General features: G+C 39.6%; 1 protein-coding gene across 3 annotated transcripts in view; it reads left to right on the top strand.

The window, feature by feature from the left end:
• The window catches only part of LOC106151503 (putative G protein-coupled receptor B0563.6), a 44,237-nt gene that overhangs the window by 547 nt on the left and 19,640 nt on the right, over positions 1-24,050 (top strand). The window contains exon 1 of one of the 3 annotated variants that reach the window (XM_013524804.2): positions 8,417-8,841. The exons of 1 other annotated variant lie outside the window; for it this stretch is intronic. The gene's annotated coding sequence lies outside the window, so the exon portion shown is untranslated. Of the gene's footprint in view, positions 1-8,416; positions 8,842-14,964; positions 15,802-24,050 lie in introns of those variants that run through there. One more of the 3 variants, XM_013524801.2, reaches the window with a different exon arrangement.

Below are 24,050 nucleotides of genomic sequence, written 5' to 3'. Positions count from 1 at the left end.
TTTTCATTGGATACAATATCCATGCTTTTTCTGTTTATTAGTTATACTGATTGAGACTTAGATTGATTATGCCATATCCACTGAAGTCCAATGCCTGTCTGTCTTTTTCGCGAGGAGTGCAATTCAGCAAATTTGGAAGGGAGAGGGGTCAGGAATAATGACAGGTGTGCTGTGTGAAAAGAAAAAAAAAACGAAATTTATCCATGGAAGGTTTTCTGGATGTTTTTTGCTATTTCTGTCCAATTATAGTTCTTTGCACGACAGTTCCAATTCACCATGATTTGTATGACACTTCCGTATCGCTTTTTTAAGAAGGCGTTACATTGAATTTCACCCTTATCGCTAAAAAGTTAACTCCAGTTCAAGCAGATTCTGGCATACATTCTAGTTTCGTATGACGTCATGTAGTGCCCAATACCTCATTTTAGTCTATATAAGACTATCTAAAGACTCGCGGTTTTCTCTGACTTGCTTCAACGAGGCTGTAGGATAGACGGTCGTTCGGTTGAAGGTGGGTGGTTACGCCAGGGGTAATCCTAGAGAGGGGTGAGAAACGTCCATTGTTCTCGTCAGTGAGGCTGGCCAAATTCAGGGTATGTACGCACAGACAGAAAACCATGTATTGTGGGAACGTTACTAATGAAGCCACTGGTAGTACTAGTAGATATCAGTGTGTACATGTAGTCTTGAACAAGCACCTCGTTGACGAGTGAACAGTTGTCAAAAACAAAAGACCCAGGTGTGGTAGTTCGACTACTGTTCATGCGTGCCGCAAAGACCAAGCCTAATTGCCCCTCAAGGTCACAAACCAATATCCGGTACTGACGGTGAGGCTCGTCATAATCATTTTTAGTAGCGCGTTTCCACCCCCTGGTTACGCTGAGATAGCGGCCATTTTGTTTCGGTAAAGAGATAGGAAGGACATTGCTATTTTTTAGAACCTTATAAAACCATTTATTCTTGAGCTCTTAACGCTCTTGTCACGAACACAGCATCTCTTCATATCAGGAACCGTCAATTTTACTCACTCAGAGAATGAGAAACTAAGCAACACGAAGTGTCCACGGATGTTGAGATGACGTCTGCATGTCAACACTTTCTTTTTATCTTTCCGTAGAGGCCTTTTCACACTTTAAATTACTGCACGACCTAGCTGTTTTTGTATCAGTCAGACTCATTAGCACATCAGTGCTTTGTCAAATCAATAGAAAGTGTTATCTGGGAGCTACCGTTACATGAACATCCACCTGCTCATATCATTAGTAGAAACATAGAGCCGCTCAGCTATTGTAAGAAGAAACCCTCTACATGTACGCCTCAAGGGTGGTTCGCAAAGAGATCTAAAATTCTTGAGCTTATCTAAAACTTTTTCAATCAGTCTTGCGATATTGGAATAAGAGCTGTCTAGAGTCTCGTTTTGAAACTGCAACGCAATTTGCAACCATACAAAAACGCGAAAACGCGTCTAGAAACTGTTTTCTAAAAATGTCATCGGCATTATTTGAAGACTAAATAGTGGGGGATGGGGTGACCTTGACACCGTATACCGAATTGCTGTTTTCATTTTCAGTTTGCATAATGTTAAGCTTTATCATCAGACATTTTTATTTTCTTACTTTTGATACCAAAAATAGTTTGGGATGACATTGCGACTCTGGGAAGGGCTGTCTCTGGGGATGGATGATTCTGTTTTTTTTTTCACACCAAGATAATTATTTTCTACCAGTCGCAACGCATTTTGCAACCAACCACATTTTGAGGCCGATTGCAAATGCGACTCTGCAGCTTTTAGAACAATTGGTCCACAATAAACTGTATCTGACACATTTAAAATGGCCTATTGCTCCTACCGAAAGTGAAATACTTCGAATTCCCCATGACAATCAACTTAAACTCAGTTAAAAGACTAGGTAAGAAACCTTTAGGATCCTTTGTGAGACACACCTTAGAAGGGGGGTTCAAGGTGTCTTACAGTAGATTCTACCCCGAAAATTGACCTCCGGCTTTTTGTGCAGCCGGTGTTTCGTGTGCTCTTCTAGAGTGCAAATTGCTGTCAGGCTTACCCCCGTGTTCCGTACTTTGATGTAACGTGCTGAAAGGAAAACAATTTCATTTCGCGCCTCTTGTAGAAGGAAAAAGGAAGTCACACTTCATGTAGTTAGTATTCGTGCAGCGAGATCTTTTGTTCAGAACCGCAATTAACGTAGTGTTAAGTGCTTCTCCATCCCGTATGTCCAGTTTATATGTTTATTTGTATGTTTATTCATCTGTTCATTCATTTAACGTATCTTTACTTATTCATTCATTTGCCAATTCATTCGTCCACTCGTAAATTGTTTAGACTGGAAAGGTGTTGCAAGTGTATGAGTCGTGTTTTGCCCCTATTTCACACAGACCACGAATGGCCAGGAATTGACAAATTTCACGATTCGTGGTTGAATCGTAATCAGTTCGTGAAGTTCTTAACAGAGTCGTATGTATTCGTAGTCAGTTCTTTCACTTCTTGACCAAAAGGAATTAGTGGCAAAAACGTTGATGCCCCTATTTCACACAGACCACGAATCCCACGAATCGCCAGGAATTGAAAAGTTCAGGATTCGTGGTTGAATCGTTATCAGTTCGTGAAGTCCTTAACAGATTCGTATATAATCGTAGTCAGCTCTTGCAATTCTTGATCAATCGGGAATTCGTGGCAAAAATTTTGAGCTGTTCAAAGTTTTGGCCACGAACTTCCGATTCCAAAAATTCGTAGTGAATTTCTGGACAATATTCGTGCGATTCCAGCCGAATCCCACTAATATTCGTAACACTATCGTACCTGTATCGTAACTGAATCGTAAGCTTGTCGAATTAGACAGAAAATTGGCAAAATCTCACGAATCCTGAAATTTTGTCAATTCCTGACGATTCGTGGGATTCATGGTCTGTGTGAAATAGGGGCCTTAGGCTTCGTTCACATGGAAAGTCTATTTTCTAAAAATCTATTTTCTATTCGCGGTATCTTATGATCACGGTCTGTGCCCTGAATATCCCGCGGCGTAATTACTGGCAGCGCGAGCCAGTTACTTATACAAAGCTGTAATTAATTCTCGGCTGTGCTCGCATTCTATAAAATTTCATCCTCCGTTGCCGCATCGCTTGCCATCGGATGATGACGGTTGCACTCGTATCTGTCGTGTGTATAGCTTCTTCATCTTCTTCGTCTTGTTGTTGCACAAAATCGACAAACACATTTTTCAAAGCAACCGCGACCGCCATTAACTTTCTAACTTCCTACTGCGCATGCGTCAAGGTATCAGAATCTCCTCCGAGCACAGCCGAGAATTAATTACAGCTTTGGAAGTAACTGGCTCGCGCTGCCAGTAATTACCCCGCGGGATATTCAGGGCACAGACCGTGATCACAAGATATACCGCGAATAGAAAATAGACTTTTAGAAAATAGACTTTCCATGTGAACGAAGCCTTAATGTTGAGGTTGAGTAAGAGAAGTAAATGATTTGGGAAGTTGTAATGAAATTTTATCTCTTATTTCTGTGAACTGGGTCGAAGTGACCCAGCCATATCCCGGTAACTGCTGCATTATTTGTGATGTTCACAACTGCTGGCACAAATTCCCCCAAATTCTTATACACAGGGAGAATTAGTGTCCATTATCGAAGAAAGAGAAATCGAAACGTGAGGATTTATCTCTTTATCCGCTTAGATAATGCGGAAATACTGCGGAAGCGGTGTCATGTTTTTAGAAGTCACATTAAACCACAACGGGATATAATGGCTAAATGGAGCTGATGATGCAACAGCAATTTTTTTTTTTTGGGGGGGGGGGGGGGGGAGAGGGGGGGATTGAAAACTTTAACATCATTTTCAAACAGATCTCAGCACCGTTTTGCGCCTGTTCAATCACAACAGTAAATACTACAGTTCGTTGCCAGGCTGAAGGTCAAAAGCTACCCAATTAACAGTTACTGTCAAAAAAATAATACTCTCTTTTTACTTATAAAATGTTCTGGGTTTATGTAATTCTTTGTATTTGGATACATAAGCGTGTAGTCGGAGTGGAATCAAATGTGCTGATGATAGTAAAGCAGCAAAGTCGGTCTCTGGTCGAAAATGGCTCAGTTTACCGTTTTTTAAGTTGATTATATTCTCTGAAAATACAAAGCGTAATGCATGGAAAACTAAGTGCCAATACCATACATGTACGTTCTGTTATGTTCGTAATAGCATTTTGTACCGTCAACGTCTATGACCATCACGGTTGCATTTGTTTATTCATCTGGTTATATTTCATCGTACTTTTGCACATGTATCTATTCATTTTGTATTCTATCCATTCAATCAAGCATTCGTTTGTTCATTCATTAATTTATTCACTTATCCATTTGTTTTTATACTGTTAATCCCATTTAATCGTATTTTTATCTTTTCATCTGTTCATTACTCCATTCATTTAAATATCCATTAGTTTATTCATTATTTACTTATTTGTCTTTTTCATCTGTTCATTTTGCTAATAATAAAGCGTCTCAGTAAGTACTGAATAAGTACTGCTAGTTTTCAGCACTTTCCATTGCCTACATGCGTCTTTACCGGTATTTTGTCGTGTTCCTGGAAAATGATTACGCAATAACTACCATTCACGTCATTATAAACCGGTGTAATCCGGCTTGTCTTTGAGCCCTGGACACAAGAGCAATGTTGCTTTCTGCACGCAATTCTAGAGTTCATGACAGGTAACACGTGAAAACAACATAGGGGGACAGTGAAACAAATCTTTGAGCAGAACGTTTATTTGTCACAACTGGCCATGAATTTTGCTGCAATTCACTCGCGTACGACTCCCACATATATACACGTTTACATTCTTTAATTCCCCTAATTACCTCCCTCAATTATCTTGGCAAACTCTGTCAACAATCAGTGAAAAACAACTCGCTTTGGTAATTTCCCATATTTCTAATTTTCCTTTTCTTGTGACTGCACGATCGAACTGTCTCTTAACTCAGGACTTATAAACGGTAATTGTAGTTTGCGATCTCGAGCCAAGGATATGTGATCCCGAACGCCAAATTAATGAGTCAAACTGCGACATTATGGTGCAATTAGTAGTCGCGAACATCACATAAAAGGGCGTGAACAATTTGGCCAGATTTCATCCGGGTCTCCCACTTTTTTGCATACGGGTTCTTTTTCTCAAACCCAGCTATTATGCGCTTTCGACAATCTCCGGCACAATGATACTGAATGTACCGAACGGGTAGGTAATTGGATTAACGGTTCTTTTATGTGAGCTCGCGACCACTGAAATAACGTTCGTGCCAAGATAACTCGATTTGAGTCGGGATCACAAACCCGAGGTTCAAAATCACGGACGGCTAATTTGTGTAATTTTCTGAAGGCAGCTCATTGAGCATTTATTATATATATCTTTTTTTTTTTTTTTTTTTTTTTTGCGCATTCTGTAGCCAAGTTATTGATGGTACTTTATGTAATAAATACTGGTGTAATTCGTGTTGCACATTGCACGTGTATATATGAAAACGTGTGATACATAACAGATACGTGCCATACATAATAGATACTGTAAACCGCCAGGTCTTCCCTCTTTCCTCTCTGATATTGGGCTGGAAAGTAAACACCGTCGATGCTAGCCGCCTATTGCCGCCCCCATTCACATGGATTACGTGCCGTAATGCTTCGTAAATCCTGCCAAGTCGCTCTGTCTTTAAGTTGAAGACATTAAATGCGCACTAGACATCTGTTGTTTATTTAAAAATCCTTCAAACACTAACACTTTTTCGTTAATCCTCAAGGTATGCTGTATCTTTTAGATTTATTGGAGTAAAAGATAACAATAAATTTTTAAAAAAACTGCCGTTCTAACAGGATAGGGCTATTCCATGAAAAAATTGATTCTCAACAAGAAAAAAAAAACAATCGACCACTCTGTATAACATGTATTAATTAATTTATATAATGTAAGTGACAGTCTTATTTAATTGTTGGTGGAAAGAAAGGTGATGAGTTTACAAAGAATCCGTGCTACTTAACCTGCGTGGTGCTGTGACGGCAATGAAACTGTCGTCCCTTACATAGTTCGATCCAACTCCGAGGGGACTCTCGCTGAATGCAGATTAACGTCCTGTATCCATTGCACTAGTATCATCATTAATCTCTGTCCACAGGGTGCGCTGGTAGTATATTTCAAAATCCTTGCAGGGGGCGTGTTTATCACATTACAGGGGGGTGTTTATCAGATTGCAGGGGGGCGTGTTTATCACATTACAGGGGGGTGTTTATCAGATTGCAGGGGGGCGTGTTTATCAGATCGCAGGGGGGTGTTTATCAGATTGCAGGGGGCGTGTTTATCAGATTGCAGGGGGCGTGTTTATCTGATTGCAGAGGGTGTTTATCAGATTGCAGGGGGGCGTGTTTATCAGATTGCAGGAGGGTGTTTATCAGTTTGCAGGGGGCGTGTTTATCAGATTGCAGGGGGCATGTTTATCGGATTGCAGGGGGGTGTTTATCAGTTTGCAGGGGGCGTTTTTATCTGATTGCAGGGGGTGTTTATCTGATTGCATTCATCGAAAATCCCTGCGGAATTAGATCGATCTACGTGGAACGATGGGTTCTTTTGGAATGAACCCTAATTGTTTACATCTACGAGTATCAATCTACAAAGAAGTCCATCTTTTATGGTACTCATAGCAAGGACACTAATCAATTAATGGCAAGCGAACTTTAGAAAGCTTAGCTTTTATTTCTTTTGCTCCTTAAACGCTATCCTGTTTTCTATTGATGTCTTTTTATTGATGCGCTTTTGTACTTTATCTGAAGTTTCCGTCCTCCGAAGATGGGCATTGATGCGCCTTCAATGTAGAAAGATGTGTGTATATTGATGTTATAATGGAAGGTGGCTTGGGAACGCATTAAATGCTCTTGTAAGATATACCTGTATAGCTATGTGCATAAGGTATAAACAATTGGATGACACCCATTATCTACAAATTGGATTCCCCAGAAAACCCTGGAGCAAGGATTCATTTTAGGTATTCAAAAACTATTACAGGTTTAATGACTGTCGTGTTTTATTCATTTTACTGACACATTGCATAGGCAATATAATGACATTGCATTAACCGCCATCATGTTTCTAGACTTTCGAAAGGAACTTAGAATCATTATGGCTTCCAATGCCTCAGATGACATTAGTTTCAATTTGATTCATCTTGAGAATTCAATGGATATTAAAATCTTCTCTATTTTAGAACAAGAAATCGACCAGAGTAGGCTTCAAGCAGTAATTGTTTCAGTGTTTCGGTCGAGCCTACCCTTAGTTCTAGATATCAGTATTGCCAGCTCGATCTTGATTTCATAAATAACCCATTTCAGCAATACACTGTAAAGATACCACATCATGAAAAGTTATAGTGAGTAAACTAGCTTTATAGTGCCCTGATTTATAATGCCTGTTTTGCTGAGGAACAAGTGACATACGAAATGGTGTTTCTAAGTATTGATAACATCTTTTTTGTCAAAAAATTCATTCTTCGGTAAACTAAACACCATATTGAAGAGCAGCGTTTTTTTTTCTATTTGTGCATTTCTATTTGTGCATTTCTATTTGTGTATACGAGCTGATAGTCGTTTCCAAATGTCAGTAGTAACGCACCGTAAAAAATCGTCACTCTTGTGGTTAGCAGTTGTGTAACTCTTTAATTGAGTAGCAGACGTGCAGTAAAATATTTTTAAAATGGAATGTCATTAGTTCATTTTTTATGAAACGCTTGTTTGTGAAACTGAGAGACTTAACATCAGTATTTTCTCCGACAATTTTATCTATATAATTCGTGTCAAACTGTTGGGAAACACTACTCGGGTTATTATTTTTGGTTTACGTATGTTGCTACATGAATCTGTCTATCTCTTTATCTGTCTGGTATTATTTCTGTCTGTTTATCTATCTTTCTGTCTGTCTGTCGTTCTGTCTGTCTGTCTGTCTGTCTATCTAGCATGACTTGAGTAATACCTTTAAAGATGAGTGGTTTATCTTTCTATCTATATATCTATTTATCTATCTATGACCCCATTCCCATACATTTTAGATCGATCTATCCCTGTGGGGAGTCTCACTAGATTACTATCAGCTTAGCCAGCTTAAGCGTCTGTCCCGCCTAATAAAAGCTGTAAGGGGGTAATTAACTATGGTGCGCGCTCGGCTGACTGCAATTTAGCGTGACCCCCAGGGAGTTAGGTCTATCTAAATCTCTGGGAATGCACACTATCTATGTTGTACTCGCCCGTGTCGGTTATTAAAGAAATCATTGTCATGCGAGAACGGTTGGATTGGCATCTTCTATTCCCCAGACATGAGGTCGAATAGTATTTTTTTTTTTTTTAGACATTGTACTAGTATGACGTTCTGTGTGGTAAACGGGCAAAACTAATTATTTGTACCTCGATGAACAAAAAAATATGAATACTGTCTGTATATCTACGTGCATTTGATTAATTTTGGCACCAGTTTCCAGAAACATGACAAATGTACAATTGCACAATTAGAAGTTATGAAATGTCGATAATTTGCATATGACAAGTTAGACGAAGCTGACGAAACCTCTTCGAAACCATGGATACAGTTATATAGTTGCGACAAATCAAATCAGAACAGCCTTTTCGACTGTGCTATTGAGAAACACTTACCGTGCGTTCGATGCCGAGGGGAAGCAACTTTCGCCTACAAAGGAGGCTGAATAACAGGATGGTGCTGTAGTGAAACCCGGAGAAACGCCAGAAGCCTCTGGTTGATAAGAATTAAGTCACGATCCATAGTGTACCAGTAAGTAAGGCGTCTTTTTCTTTTCTTCAGTACGTTTCAATCTTGTTATGATATGGCAGTAGCTTAGCTTGATTACAGCTATGTATATTTTCTTACCTAGGTTCGTATCTGAGGAAATTATTGCCAGTAAAGCTCGATTTGTGCGAAGCCTACTTTAAAATCATTTTTTTTTTATTTGAATAAGACTTTATTAAAAATTCAACAAAAACTTCATAATATAATGATATCCCGAGTTAAAGCTTTCCCCAGTCTTAACTCACTTGCTATTTACATTTCTGGGTTTCTACAAAAGAACCGAGTTAGTAGCCTAAGTAATATATACTTATAAAGACCACAAACATATACGACATGCAACGCATGATCTCTGCCCCTACGAAACGAGTTTCTGTGTCAGAGTACCGTTAATATCCATTGCTTAACCTACAAAAAACGTGTTTACTTCAGGAGCCCATGTAATTGCAAAAAAAAAACGATGCAACGGTTTCTAGGAAAATGTGATGTGCAGTAACATATACATGTATATACTGTAGTTAAAAACATTGTCTAGGCCACATCGCGTTTAGCGTGAATGACGAGCCTGTCAGTGTAGCACAGTTGTGAATCGATATTGTAGCTTTGTGTCAATGGAGTGACAGGGTAAATGGATTATTTTCTACAAAAAATAGTTGACAGCAACCCACCAGTTGCTGCCCACGTTCCTTGGGATGTTTAGCAAAAGAAAATCCGCCCGGATGAAAGACCTTACTTTTCAACCAATTTAGTCTATATTTTGGTGTAATTGAGATAATTCAGATGGAGTCCAATTGAATGCAATTTAAAGCTTATTTTAAGAAGAAAGAGACGACACATGTTTCAGACCAATACCGTGCTACCTTATGTAGTCAGCTAGGGCATTATCTTGAAGTGAAGTGACCAATACCGTGCTTCCTTGTGTAGTCAGCTAGGGCATTATCTTGAAGTGAAGTGACCAATACCGTGCTTCCTTATGTAGTCAGCTAGGGTATTATCTTGAAGTGAAGTGAAGTGACCAATACCTGTTAGGCCCGTAGCCAGCAATTTCAGAGGGGGGGGGGTCGTTTTCTGAAAAAGTGGACCTTTTACCATAAATCCCTCAAGTACATAGATCAAATTTTACCCATAGTGGACCTTTTCCTAGCAAAAGGGTGGTTCTTTCGAACCCCCGGACCCTCTCCTGGCTACGAGCCTGACTAATCATATGGGAGCCCGGACTGCCATTCCTAAGACTACTATTCCTGTCACACCGGTCAATGCATGGGTAAAATTCTATCGGCGAATAATTGTTAAAACCTCAACTGACTTACCAAAGCCAAACATTTTTAGGCTGAAATGTTAGAGGGCAGACTATTAAACTCTCGTAGGGCCTACCAAAGCGAATTTTCCTCGAAGGAAAGGCAAATTTTTTCCCACTGACGAATTATTGCTCGACCCACCCCTGCTCTTTGGATTCGGTGTTTCATTTCGTTTTTATTCAATTTTGCAATTTAGTTATAAATGATTGGTCCGTTATTGAGACCAAATTTGCCGTAATGACATTTATGTAGGGCATGCACTTGCACGTTCTGGGCTCCGTAACTCGAAAGCATCGCGCATTGCGAATCACGTTTCATTTCGAGGCTATTAGGGCCTACATATGGGGCGAGTAAATGTCGAGTAATGGCATAGAGACGCTTGCGCTCGGTCGCAATTCGCGATGCTTTTGAGTTGCGGAGCCTGTCCAACAACGCATCGAACCTGTTGGTTCCTGGTAAGGAATCGCGTCATCAGTGCCCTGTCCTCCGTTGACTCTCCTTTTACAGACACATCCATGATGATGAACTGGTATTGACTTCTGTAGCTTTTCGTTACAAGCCGCTTATACATGCATATATGATGAAGACAGCTTTATTTAAGATGACATATTTGACAAGTCCAAAATTTAGGCATTGATGACGAAAGTTTCGCAATAATAAAGAAAACTGTATCTGTATAGAAATACGTAGTGTTCAATACGTTATTGTCAGGCACTTAGGAGACTCTTGACGTACTCATATATTTCATTAATGTTTCATTATGGCTATCTGCAACGCGAGGCCCCATGTATTTGAGTTCATCTCAAAGAGCGGTTCACTTCAGTGCGTTTCTGCCCCTTGGGCTTTTAAGATAATTATTTTTGAGGTGTGACGCAAATAAATAAAAAAAAAAAACTAATTTATTTTCTTGTAACATGGACATTTATCTAATAATTACTTGGCGTCACTACATCAGATTCCTGGGAAAAAGACGCACCGTTAGTTAATTATAACGATTTTTAAAGCATTCGAAGCCAAATGACTGATCACGCGAGTATTTCTCAAAACTGGGGCAAGATTTATTGTTGACTAAGCGATGCAGCGTGCACAATCACCAAAAGATTGGATAATATGTTGGTAATACGCCAAGATATGACATTACCAAACAAACAAAAAAAAATCCAATTCTACGAACGGTCCAAAGGGCAATTCTTAGACGGAAATGGGCATCGGTTGAATGGCTCGTAAGGCCACAGGCGACATAAGTCAGTATGGTGATTATAAAGCACTATCGACAGTGCCCTTAGATGTTTTTAATCAGTGAACGAAAAACAACGAAGGAAGGGAGGAAAAATGAGGGGATATTTACTGTATGTCAGCTGTATCTACAGTTATTTCAGTTGTTATGTTAATGATTTAAACACAATTAAGGAGAGTACCTTGTTGAGCCCATCATCAATTTTATCTCATTATCTCTTTTATTTCAGTAAAAAGACAATTTAGCACGGTCCGTACATACCTGTAAGTAAAGGTATTATGTAATGATGGTTTCCCTAACCTTTCACAGCTAGTTCACAGTGCTGAGGTTAAGTTTCAAATCGAGCCGTGTCTGTAAGGGACCATTCCCAGACCCTATCGTACTGACTGTGGATCGATCTATCCCCCAGGGGATTCGCGCGAAATTGCAATCAATTTGAGCGGCTTAGATGTCTGTCGCGCCTACAGAAGCAGCTATGGGGAAATTAATTATCGTTTAGCAGCTTCAGTTGGCGAGCCAGACATCTAAGTCGCTTACGGTAAAAGCAATTTAGCGAGAAACCCCTTCGGAGATGGATCGATCCTGTTAGATCGATCTAGATATGGGAACCCAGTCTAAGCGTTCCCAAAGGCTAGCTGTAGCTTCATGCAGACGCGATAATGATGCTTTTTTTTTTTCAGTTCCTGTACTTAAATTTCGTAAACTATTTTATAGGCCCCTGATATTGGAGGGTACAGTGATCCCATTTAGAAGTAACCAAATAATTTATGTCTGAAGTTGCGGCAGAGTTTGAAAGGTGACTACGAATTGAGCCTACACTGTCTGTTTATAGTGTTATTTGCATATTTGCATTTACTAGAAATTTTCTTCTTTGTGAAAAGCGTTCCATCTCTAAAAACACCAAGAAACTTTTGGATAGGGCTTTGCCTTGATGATACTGGCTCCAACTATGAGTTAAATTTTCTCTGAGATTTTCAGGTTTTGCGGCTGGGTAAAAAGTAGATTCGAAGCCCAAACTTTCTATTAATAATAGCTACTAGGTACCGTATATAAATGTAATACGGCAAATGCTATCGGCTGTGATATCCATGATACTTAGCTCTCAGACAAAGGAAGCTACGGAGACAACTTAATTAAAGTAGCGGTCTTTCACATCTTCTGGTTTCACACAATTACTGAGGTGACAAACCATCATCTCCATAATGAACAGACCTTTGATCAATCACAGATTTCGTCGAAAATAGGAAAATAACCGATAATAAAGAGGTCTTACTTAATCAGTGCGTGACCCATTTCCCTTTCAGTGCATTCTCCCAACTAAGACTACATTCCCACAGATTTTAGATCGCTCTATCCCCCTGGGGAGTCTCACTAGATTTCTCTCAGCTTAGCCGGCTTAAATGTCTGTCCCGCCTACTAAAAACTGTAAGGGGGTACTTAACTTCCGCGCGCTCGGCTGACAGCAATTTAGCGTGAACCCCCCTGGGAGTTAGGTCGATCCAGATGGATCGATCTTAATATGTGGGAATGCAGTCTAAAACCCTTTGTATTGACTTATTTGTAAGCGAGCCTTGTGGAAAAACCTTCCCAGTATATGTAGAACGGACATTTTTCATGTAAATTAGTGAAGCATGATTTCACTGGTTTCTTATAATTATTGGTATTGCTATATAACTCATGTGACGAGACATACATGTAGCATATATGTTGGTGATAACATGCCAGTGTCTGTACCACGTGCACGTGCATGGCACACTTGATAAATATGGTCTTAACGAAGCTAAACTTATTGGGTTCTCGGTGTCCTCATATCGGTCTGAAGGAGCCAAATGTGAACCATTAAGGATTCTTGGAAGTGCCTGTCCAATATCTTGTCTCATTTTTGTGACATTATGTTCCAATTATAAGCTAGCAAATTAACAGCGTCCATATGTGACCTCTTTTTACCCTAGATGGAGAATTAACAAACCCGAGCTGGTTCTTTCTTTTTTGTTCCTTTGCTCTTAATGAAAGCGACTGCACATAGTTCTGAAACGACACTATAAATCTCAGACCAATTATAACAATGCAAATCAATTCTTTGGCGTCATTTTCATGAATTAGTCTATCTAGAAATGCTTCATAAAGCCTTACTAAAGAAACTTAATTACGTTAGGGACAGTCGGAGCTCTCCGCCGCTGCTTACAGATAACTTGTTGCGTGATGGTAGGTCCGAGAAGATGATAAATAACCACCGCCGCGGTGAAAGATACATAGTTTCATTTTGCCTGATAACCGAAATTAAATCACTCATTATCAAACCGTGCTATCAACGGACCACAAACAATTGACCGAAATGAAATATGACGTTGATTTTCTATGTCGTGTTATTCAGTGCTTTTCAGTAATGTCCCAGGCGGGTTTTTCTATGTACGAATATTAGCTTATTTCTCAGCCTGTCTCATTATATTTGTGTGCATGCGTGTGAGTGTGTATACATATGTGTACGTGTATGTGTGTGTGTGTATTCGTGTCTCTGTGTGTGTGTTTGTGTATTCGTGTCTGTGTGTGTGTAAGTGTGTGTGCGCGTGTGTTTGTGTGTATGTGCACGTGTCCATGTATCAGATGAAATAACCTTTAGACTTTAACAACTCAAAAAAAAAAGTGCTACACCAATTCAATGAAATTTCACTTCTGGCAACTCCGTGTTGTTCCCTGCAGCCCCTCGTGGTTCTAATTAAAGCTATTGATTCAAACCATTTCTGTGCCAGAGGCAATATCATGTTGTTGTTGCATTAAAAATTGCGTCGAAATGTCATAGATGATGCTTTTAAAGAAAGAGACACTAAAAAGAGACATTAATCTGCCTTGAACCACAAAAAACTGGTCGTATTATCCAACCCAACACCAAGGCTAATCCAGGAAAGAAGGTATACGCATGTAGTTGCCGTCCCCCTCCTCCTCCTCCCCCCTTCTTCGCCACCCCCCTTTCCACTTCCAAACTAAAGTATAACAAACAAAACGAGAGTATATAACCAAGCGAAATTGTCATCCCTAAGACCTACATATTGCAGTAAAAATGCTTTCGAGAACTATTTTTACATTCGCCGACCAAAGCGAGTCTAAGTATATATAGCTTCTGACCCCCTTGCCTTAATTACCAGTTAACATCTTCTGTCCTTCAGTCCCCCACCACTGCTGTTTGAGGTAAGATTGTTTTGGAAGTGTTAGTAACTTACTTGTAGAACTATTAATCTTTCGTTCACTTTTGAGTTTCGAATTTGATCTCTCTCTCTCTCTCTCTCTCTCTCTCTCTCACACACACACACACACACACACACACACACTCACACACTACGAACATTTGTAATTATCGGCACATCTACTGCATTTTGAAACATTCTCCAAACACCTCGCCGTATCATGTTAGCCCTCAGGAAAAGTCACTATATAAGCGCAGTTTTGACGTACTAGAGGGATTTTATGTATGGAAAAGGTAAAAGGTGTCACAAATGCGATTTATTGATGAAATTTTAGATCATCTGTTCCTTTTACACTTTTTTAATGAGTGTTCAATAAGGCAAGTAGTTGAAATGACATTCATTTCTATTTTGGCCAGGTTCACAGTCAATAATTATTGTTATAATGTGCCGTCTTTTCATCCGTCTGTTTGACTGTTTGCCCTGTTTTTGTTGTCATTCTTTACCGATGCATAACAAAGGATAACCTTTTTTTATGTTTTCCTTCTGTTCGCATGTATGACGCAGTAATCCCTATTTTCCTGCGTCTTTCTGAAGTCAGATCCATAAACCGTGGCGTTAATGCTCGGCACCTAGCGGCAACAGCGGAGTTTAGCTCGGGTCATCCTCAGTACGCAGCTGATGAACACTTTTATGTGGGCAGTTAAATGTAGAACTGTGTCGTCGTCCCTACCTTGTGGATAGAGTCATTAAGAACGGCATAAGGAACAACATCGCAGTATCGTGGAAAGGCATAATACTGTACCAGCTAACGGAAAAGCGCAGTACTGAATACGTTGACGGCTCCTCGCTTCAAGGACCTTTCTAGTAACCATTTTAGAGACACGAAAATGTTCGGTTGAAGTTCCACTAGGTGTGTATTCAGAAAATAACACCATGTTAGTTTGTCAACAGACACGGCTCAAGGTTCTTCATCAGATCCAATTTGCAGTTTTGATTCTACGAATTGCTTCCGTTCATAATTAAGACAAAAAATTGACGAGCAGCTTGGGAGTAACCACACGTAATCTTCTAGCGTGTTCCTTCACACACAGCTGGGCACCCATTTCCTCCGCGTGTTGATTTCACACGGTTTGAACGAATTTGGCCTCGGTGGTACGTGTACTTACACTGGTGTGTGTCACATACGCTTACTTTGGCGGAGGCAGGCACTGGCGCAGGGAACTTCACTGCGGTATGTCTCTTTTAAGTACTTTTTTAAATCTGTTAACTTGAGTTGCTAATCTCGGTTTAAATGCGCCAAAACCACGTACGCGTTTTACATTGTACATTGTGGCATATACAGCCACAGAGTAGAGGTAAATGTTTTGCATTACTACTATGTAACTATATAAGGGCTAGTATGGGTCAACTACAAACCTGGTTTTGGGAACAAATGGCAAGGTGATTAGTTAATTATCAGAGACGGCTGTGACCAAGGGTTGTGTACTGACCACGTGAATGCGGGTGAGTGGCCGTATGGATGGTCAGGGACCCTTCTCGTCAGTTTTAACAGCGTGTTAAGTCCTTCCTGCATCTACCGTTTTGCTAGCAAGATGTAATTCATTTCAACCACTCACTGCATTTTTTGCTGTCCAGTCCGTTAATAATATCTTATTTGTAACAGAAACTGGTTAAGCTAGATTTGAAAAAAAAAATGAAGCACTTTCTTTGTACGCTTTATCTGCTCATTGGTTTTACTGCATGAACGTGAAAACGAATTACAACATCTTGATGCGAAATGTTTACCGAATCGTCGATGACTGTTACGTCCTTGCAAAGAACCCGTCTTTAAATGAACATCTATGTTCAAGGATTACATTTTGTAATTGGTTTATAGATTATTGTAGGGTAAAATGCCCTGCTTGACAGCGAATAAGTGTCTCCTTGACGATTGAGTCCAGATTGCTGATAAACATAAGCCGATCGTAATGGCGCTGCCAATAAACGATATCTCGCGGCGGTCTCTCTGGTGCAAGCATCATCACAGATCATGAAAAGACAATACTGCCTCCTTGCCCTATCGAATTTCGATGAAGAAAAAACAGGGAAAATCCTCTGTGTTTTCTGTTCTGAAAGTTCAAATATTTGTTTTGCATTAACAGTGTTTACTAAAAGGACCGTTTGTTTCTTGATAACTGCATTTAAGGTCGAGCAGATGATATTTCTTTGAAAACGTCTATTTCTATTGATCTTGGGAATTGCTGACAAACAGTGGATATTGTTTTTAAGGTTTTACTATTTGTTACACGGCACAGTGTATATTAATAGAACAATGTGTTTCTCAGAAAATCCGGACTGTAATTAAAGGTCAAGAAGGTTATGTTCATTAATAAACACTTTTTACATTGATTTTAATGTCGGACCATTTTGCAAATGTAACACCGGAATTGGAAACAATGTAAATTACAACTACTTGTTTACTTATTTCCAAATAAAATGCTTGTTCCGAAAATAATTCAAATTCGCTTTTCGATTTTGAAATCACGTAAGAGCAACTTTGAAGGGAGTGACAATTGAGCTTTATCAAATGTAGTGATTTTCCTCAATTTTAAGGCCAAGTGGTAAATGCCAAGAACGCATGGCGTAAAGCATAGGGTACAATTGCTACTGTAAGCAAGCCTTAGACTCTACGGTTTTGTCAAGTTGGAACTATTGGCTTTTTTTCAAATCGAAAACCCGTTGCAATATCGTAGATGGCATTGCACGATTCCCGTACGACCATTGATTGGCGGACTTGCCGAGATCTTGCAGCTACATGTAGTTAAGCAAATAACCTTGTGATACGCAGTTGTCAAAATTGCTACGGAGTTTTTGGGTAGTTTAGGAGGCATCAATAAAGTTGGTTAAAACTTAGTTTAATTCATCAGAAGTGTGTCTCCTCATTACAGAACCACGTGCGTGCTCAAAAATGCGTGTGTGCTCAAAAATGCGCAATTCGGGACTGCACCGACAAATTATCGATCAGCAATGAAGCAGTGCCGAGGCTGTGCAGCAGATGCACTGAGATTTTAAGGTCTCCGCATGACCCATTTTCGTCCGACAAACTCCATGATCTTGTCTGACCTGACCTCAAGGTCACGAGGAAGAGGCACCTGAATATATTGTAAACATGCACGCCCGTCGTCTCTTACGATGTTAAACAAACCCGCACGGAAAATCGTGTACGATTTCGCCGTACGGTGCAACATAGGTTTAAGGTCTTACCTTTAAAACAATTTAGTGAAATTCAAACATGCATTTTTATACAACCGCCATGAACATGTCTATTTTTGTCAGCTGTGAGCAATCTGGTGGGCCTTTTCTAACTGGATAATACAACGCTTAAGGGTGTAGACCTTAGGCACTTTGGCAAAGCGCCGTATTATACCGTGCTGTACATGCAATCATTGGCATTAAGAAATGTTTCATTTATAATTGCTTTCATAACATTTAAGTTCATGTTGTCTTTTAACGCCTTGGCGCACTTATATACATTCTTAGGATTTATAAATGTAGAACTTCCGAACCCTTGATGGCGAGGATGTGAAAACACCGAGTATTCTGTTTCGCCCTTAGTTGGTTCAGTTTGGAAACAATCTCCTTTCTTTAATTAATGTTCTCAAGGTCTATACTGCCTATTTAGTTTTGCATGTCAGAGACAGGGGAATTGACGGCGTATTGCCATAGACTTTAATAAAGAAATATGTAGGCTAATCGACTTAACTATTGCATAAGTGATAAATACGATCAGATAGGCAGGTAGCCGTCGTCAATTTCAGGGTTGAGAAATTCTGAAACAAGGCTGCAGCGATCGAAGCAGAACGCAACTCACTAGCTTCGTCCTTGTAAAACACGCAGCCAAAGAGTTTATATTGTATCTGATGACATCAATGGTACGTAAATACATTCATAAGGTACAGGGTGGTCTAGCAGCGGTGAAAATAGCCCAGGTTAGATTCTGGATGTTTTGACAGAATATGTGATTATTCAATGGGTTTAGGATTGTTATGATAAAGCTGCAGTCGGAAAATGTGTCTAAGATACATGTATATCCGTTTCTGGTATAGGCCAAAATACATGTACCCATCGGGAAAAGCTGTAATTCGTCCTGTCAGCATTGTCATTTCATATCAAAGCGTTCTGTTTAATGTATAGGCCTACTGGTTGACTGGTGTTCTACATTTCAGCATGCAATTTCGTGAATTTGACACTATTTTATCAGTTTTCAGTGTAATTGTGAGTATATATCTTGCCATTGATTGCATAGAGATTGCATATTAATTGCCTTTTTGGCACAGGCACTAGTTTACTGATTTTTATTTTTATTTTTATTTTTATTTTATATTTTATTTTCATGTTATTTTCTTCATAAACTCAAATTTTGAAGATGACCTAAATCCAGTCTGACCGCTTGTAAAACAGTTAATTACACTTTATGGACTTAAGTATTTTTGTTTTGAATTTTTTGACATGTTTTATATTTTTAATACTAACTTTTTTCTGAAAGCGGTCTTTTGGTAAGGTTAGTTTTCAACGACACTAGTTATAATCTCATGTAGCAATAAAATTCGAAAATGGACATAGAAAATAGCATGATGCTGGGTTCAGTCGTATCTCGGGAGCTGCCCTTCTGTATATCCAATTTATACCGAAAGAAGTATGGGTTTTAATTGGCATTCGTTCACAATCCATGGCAACGTTCGTCAGTTTTCATGCCCATTAAATGGCAGTGGGTTCATTCCGTTTGATTTTAAATTTGGTCCTCAGATCTAGTGATTTTTTCCCCTCAGCAATATTGCAGTTGCCAGATTACATAGTTACGCATTACACTCAGTGCTGCTTATTCAATCGGTATCTGGTTGATAGTAGCCAGTGTGGAGCTGAGGGAGATGTAAGGTCATGTTCCTTCCTCAGCCTGGTGCTGAATACAATCAACCGCAAATTAATTGCGTGAGAGTTGAGATAAAAGCACCAAATGTAGACAGAGCAAATTACGAATCTGGTAAAGCATGCATAAACATTCGAAGTTAAAAATCTACACATGCTTTGTATTTTATTGAGAAAGATAATGTTCGTTTGTTATAGCTTTCAGCACCTCATACGGCATGCTGGGCTGTTTCCTCCCCAGAGAGGCGAGAGCGTCAACGCCTATATTGTATCAGGTCCCAAAATGACCAGGCGTCTGTAAGTCACGCTGAGACGCATCTGTAATACGGTATATAAGACCCCATTCCCAGAGAATAGATCGATCCTAACTCCCTGGGGGTTCACGCTAAATAGCTGTCAGCCGAGCGGGCACGAAAGTTAATTACCCCCTTACAGCTTTTCAGACATTGAAGCCGGATTATCTGACAGTAATCTAGTGAGACTCCCCACGGAGATAGATCGACGTAAAATCTATGGGAATGCGCCCTAAGACGGGAACTTTACTTCTACTTTTTATAGCGTCACATTTTTTATTTTAACTAGAAACAGCCAGTACATAAGTCTAGGATCTATTAGTCTACATTAGAAACCACGATGGATTTGTTGCATTCAACGATTCCATCAATCAAATTATATTATTACTTTAATTTGTGTTTTTAGTAATATTGCACGTATCTCGGAAACAATCATGAATATTTGATAAATGCATTAGGATCGTCACAGTTGTTGATAACCAACCCAATACGTTGATTAATAGTTTTGAGGGGTTAGTTTGCCCATCCCGTGAGTGTGTGTGTGTGTGTGGGGGGGGGGGGGGGGTGGTGAAGAGAGATGTAAAATCCTACGATACCCGCAATGCAGGTTACTTGTACCACCTGTGTATTCAGCTACGAGTGGACTGAAGCAAATATAATTGAAACTTCTATTAGGGTTGGAGAAGGAAAGGGATGGCGCTTTATAGAGATCCATTAAAATTCCTTTAACTTAATTCCTGTGAGTGGGGTGTGAGTGAGTTGGAGGGGGTGGGGGTACCTCCGCAGCCTACGGCTATGAATTTCAGATAAATAGAACACGGTACAAGCTATGTGTTCGCTGGTTGTCCTTGGTATCATAAGTCGTTTACAGTGATCAGGTAAGCTGTTCTTTTGTGAAACTAAATGCACTGTTTGATAATTTTAATATGACATTCACAATGTTTTGTAGTAGTCTATGGAGAAATATATATCTTTGTTGGACTGTGTGTCCGTTGGACCGACTAATTTCGGTATCCGATAACGTTTATTTGCCGATGCTCCTGCCGATGCTCCTGTTTTGTAGTAGTCTATGGAGAAATATATATCTTTGTTGGACTGTGTGTCCGTTGGACCGACTAATTTCGGTATCCGATAACGTTTATTTGCCGATGCTCCTAGCCTGCAATTACCATTCGTGCTTTTCTTTCTGGCCCTGTGGAGTGGGGTAGGAATATCATAAGGCATTTTGGTAAGGTTACATTCTGGCAGGACTGTATGTCGCTCTTTATGTGCAAAATTAAAATCCAAAGTGCCCGTCACAGCACAGTAGGACCGCTGTCGGAAGAGTGGCAGGAAACGTCATTGTGCTTGGTATTTCAGCACTCGGAACTACTCGGATGTCTCCGCACTCGACAATAACCTCGGACGTCATACGGAGGCATCCATATTTGATTGTTGATTGTTGGGAAGGAACTACTTTCAACCTTGCGCTAATTTAGACCATAATCTTCTCAACGTCTGTATCTGTTTATCCTTTAAACCAAAGTCAATCTTAGTGCATTGTTTGGCAAACTGTAAAGAATCATAAAAATCAGGGGTATTGACGGCCATCTTTATAAGCGGAATAATCGAATTGAGTGAGAAGGCATTTCCGGCGAACAAAATGCATGGATTTGATGCATATTTCTCCGCCTATCTCATCCGAGGTTAGTATGGAGCTTGCGGAATGAGCCGAGGATTGCCGATTGGGTATTTCAGTGCCGTGACGTCATCTCGACATGGACAGGAAGTTGTCATGACGTCGTGCATGGGCAAAATGGTGTCTCACCCACCTAACTACTGATATCGAACAAGAAATATTAATCTGTGTTCCACGCGGTTAGATTGACATAAAATGAGCAGAAATCACAGGATAAAAACATATACGTACTACCGATCTTCAGAGGAATTAGCCATTTTTAAAAGAAATGATTTACAAATCACATCCCAGCATCCTACAATCAGCTCCATCAGAGAAGAATGAGCAGGAAGAGGGTCTCTCAGGTCGCTCAAAGAAAACCCATGAACACATAATGACCAGTTTTATGGTTTATTAGCTTTATGATCTACGTGAAGTCTCCAACTTCGGAACCCTCTCCCATAACTCACGGCCGTCTTCTTAGCTCCCCCAAGCGGTCTCTCTAATTCCAATCTCTCAGATATTACTTCTGAACGTCTTATATCTAAATTCCTTATTAAGGCGGATGCACTATTTCGCACTATGGAGCACTATTTCGCGGTGCATACCAATCTTATTTACTCAAATTGCACAAGAACACTTGCATTAGGCCTATATAATTACATGCAATGCCATAAACCTAGTCGATTGCACAAGCAAGCGACTCCATTAAAATTAATTTACAAGTCTGGGGGTTATTTTTGTGATCTGAACCCGCCTTCCGCTTGATTTTAAACGTGATTTTTCTAGAATTAAGATTGTCCACTTACAGGAATGCTTTGATTAGGATATTGCCAGCGATGGCAGGCGATCAAGTATCAGAAGAGAAGCAATGGTACTGACAATGAATGATTGGATAGATCTGCAATGCAACTACCAGTATAGTGCACACACACTGTACAGTAGTTAGTGTAGTAAAAGAACTGAATGTTTCACTGTTAGTGAACAATGTCGAACGATCGACGTTAGCACAGAGCACCGCAAGAGAATATGTTCACTTGTCATCTAGTCTCACTCATTACAATGACGTGTTTCACGCGCTTCACTCATTATTTTGTAAATCTGTTGTCTTTTGTTTTGTTTTGTTTTTTTTTTAATACGAACCCGGCTATCAGTTGTGTAAATGCGTTCTATTACATCTACAACGTCTCGGTGTTTTTTTGTTTCTCTGTGGCATGCTTACAAGAACTGCACTTATTCAAGACTGCAAATAGTGCATACCATGCAGTATTCATCGTTTCCATAAAGCGTGCTAATATACAGTAGAAGTAGGCTTAATAATTCTATCAACATCATTAGGGCATGTTATTCATTTTACATGAAACTGACGTGAACTTTAGTGAAAAATAAAATGTACTTATTGCACAATCAATAAAACGTATCCGTGGAGTTTTAGAGTTCAAAGACCATGAGGCAAATAAACGGTAAATAGACAGCATTAGTAAAGTGATGACATCAGCAACATGGATATGTGTAGAAGGAGCGGTGTGTGTGTGTGTGTGTGTGTGCGTGTGTGTAAAAAAGAGAAGAAGAGTTCTGGAATACTTGATTAAAGTAGAACGTTAATATAACACAGGATCTGTAGTATAAATCACTTAGCAATCCACATATTTTGTTTTCTAACAGAGCAAATCTTCTCTCGGCCGATGTTCCGAGTTACCATTTTAGTGCTCTAATAACTTTGTCGACTTCTCCTCTCTTAATGAACAGACCAATTTGTTTGGAAACATTCCAACCCACATACGTTCCATAATGACGCATTTGTAACTGCATATAGCAAAACAGCATATGGAGACTTCCATGGCTTTATGTTGTAATATATTTTCGTGGGATAAATGAAGTCATAATAGCCAATATATTTGTCCTGATAAGTTATTGCCATGGACTAAGGACAAATACGTTTAGGTTATATGAGAAATTGGCAACTAACGTTTTACGAGTTGCTAATTTTCAGACATATAATACCGAAATAGTAAAACTGGGTGTTAAATTGGTGAAATGTCACCATTAATCGCGAGAAAATAATGAGTTCATTATGTCCTCGTTTTGGGTAAGGTTAAACGATACAATGAATTAGTCATCAAATATAATGCGGCACATAGAATAATGGAAAATATATATGTCCGTATTTGAGGAAATTTATTGAAGGTCTCATTCCCGATGAAATTATTATTCTACGTAGATCGATCCAACTCCGAAGAGACTCTCGCTGAATGCAATCAGATTAACAGATTAACACGCCTCCTCCTGTTTCCAAGGTACCCGTATACTCACTAGCTTTTCTGTATTATACTGAACGCCAGGAGGAGACGTGTAAATCTGTTTATCTGGTTGCATTCAGCGAGAGACCCTTCGAACTACCTAGTACGATAGTTTTACTGTGTACGCCCTAAGTTTTTTCTATTGATACTCAAGAAAAAATGATATATTGAACTTTACGTTTTTATAGTTAAGGGGAAAGTGAAATGGTACGGTGAAATAAGTTAGTCTCGCAAAGAGAAGGTGCAGAGGTACAGGATGTTTACGTGAATTGTACTGGCAGTTGGAAGATGTACGTCCTGTAATAATTGGATATTTAAACCATGT

This window comes from Lingula anatina, chromosome 4, assembly GCF_051362555.1.
Source record: "Lingula anatina isolate TDL-2025a chromosome 4, LinAna3.0, whole genome shotgun sequence".
Lineage (NCBI taxonomy): Eukaryota > Metazoa > Brachiopoda > Lingulata > Lingulida > Lingulidae > Lingula > Lingula anatina.
The sequence above is the reverse complement of the archived record's forward strand: the minus strand, read 5'-3'. Positions and strand labels throughout refer to the sequence as shown.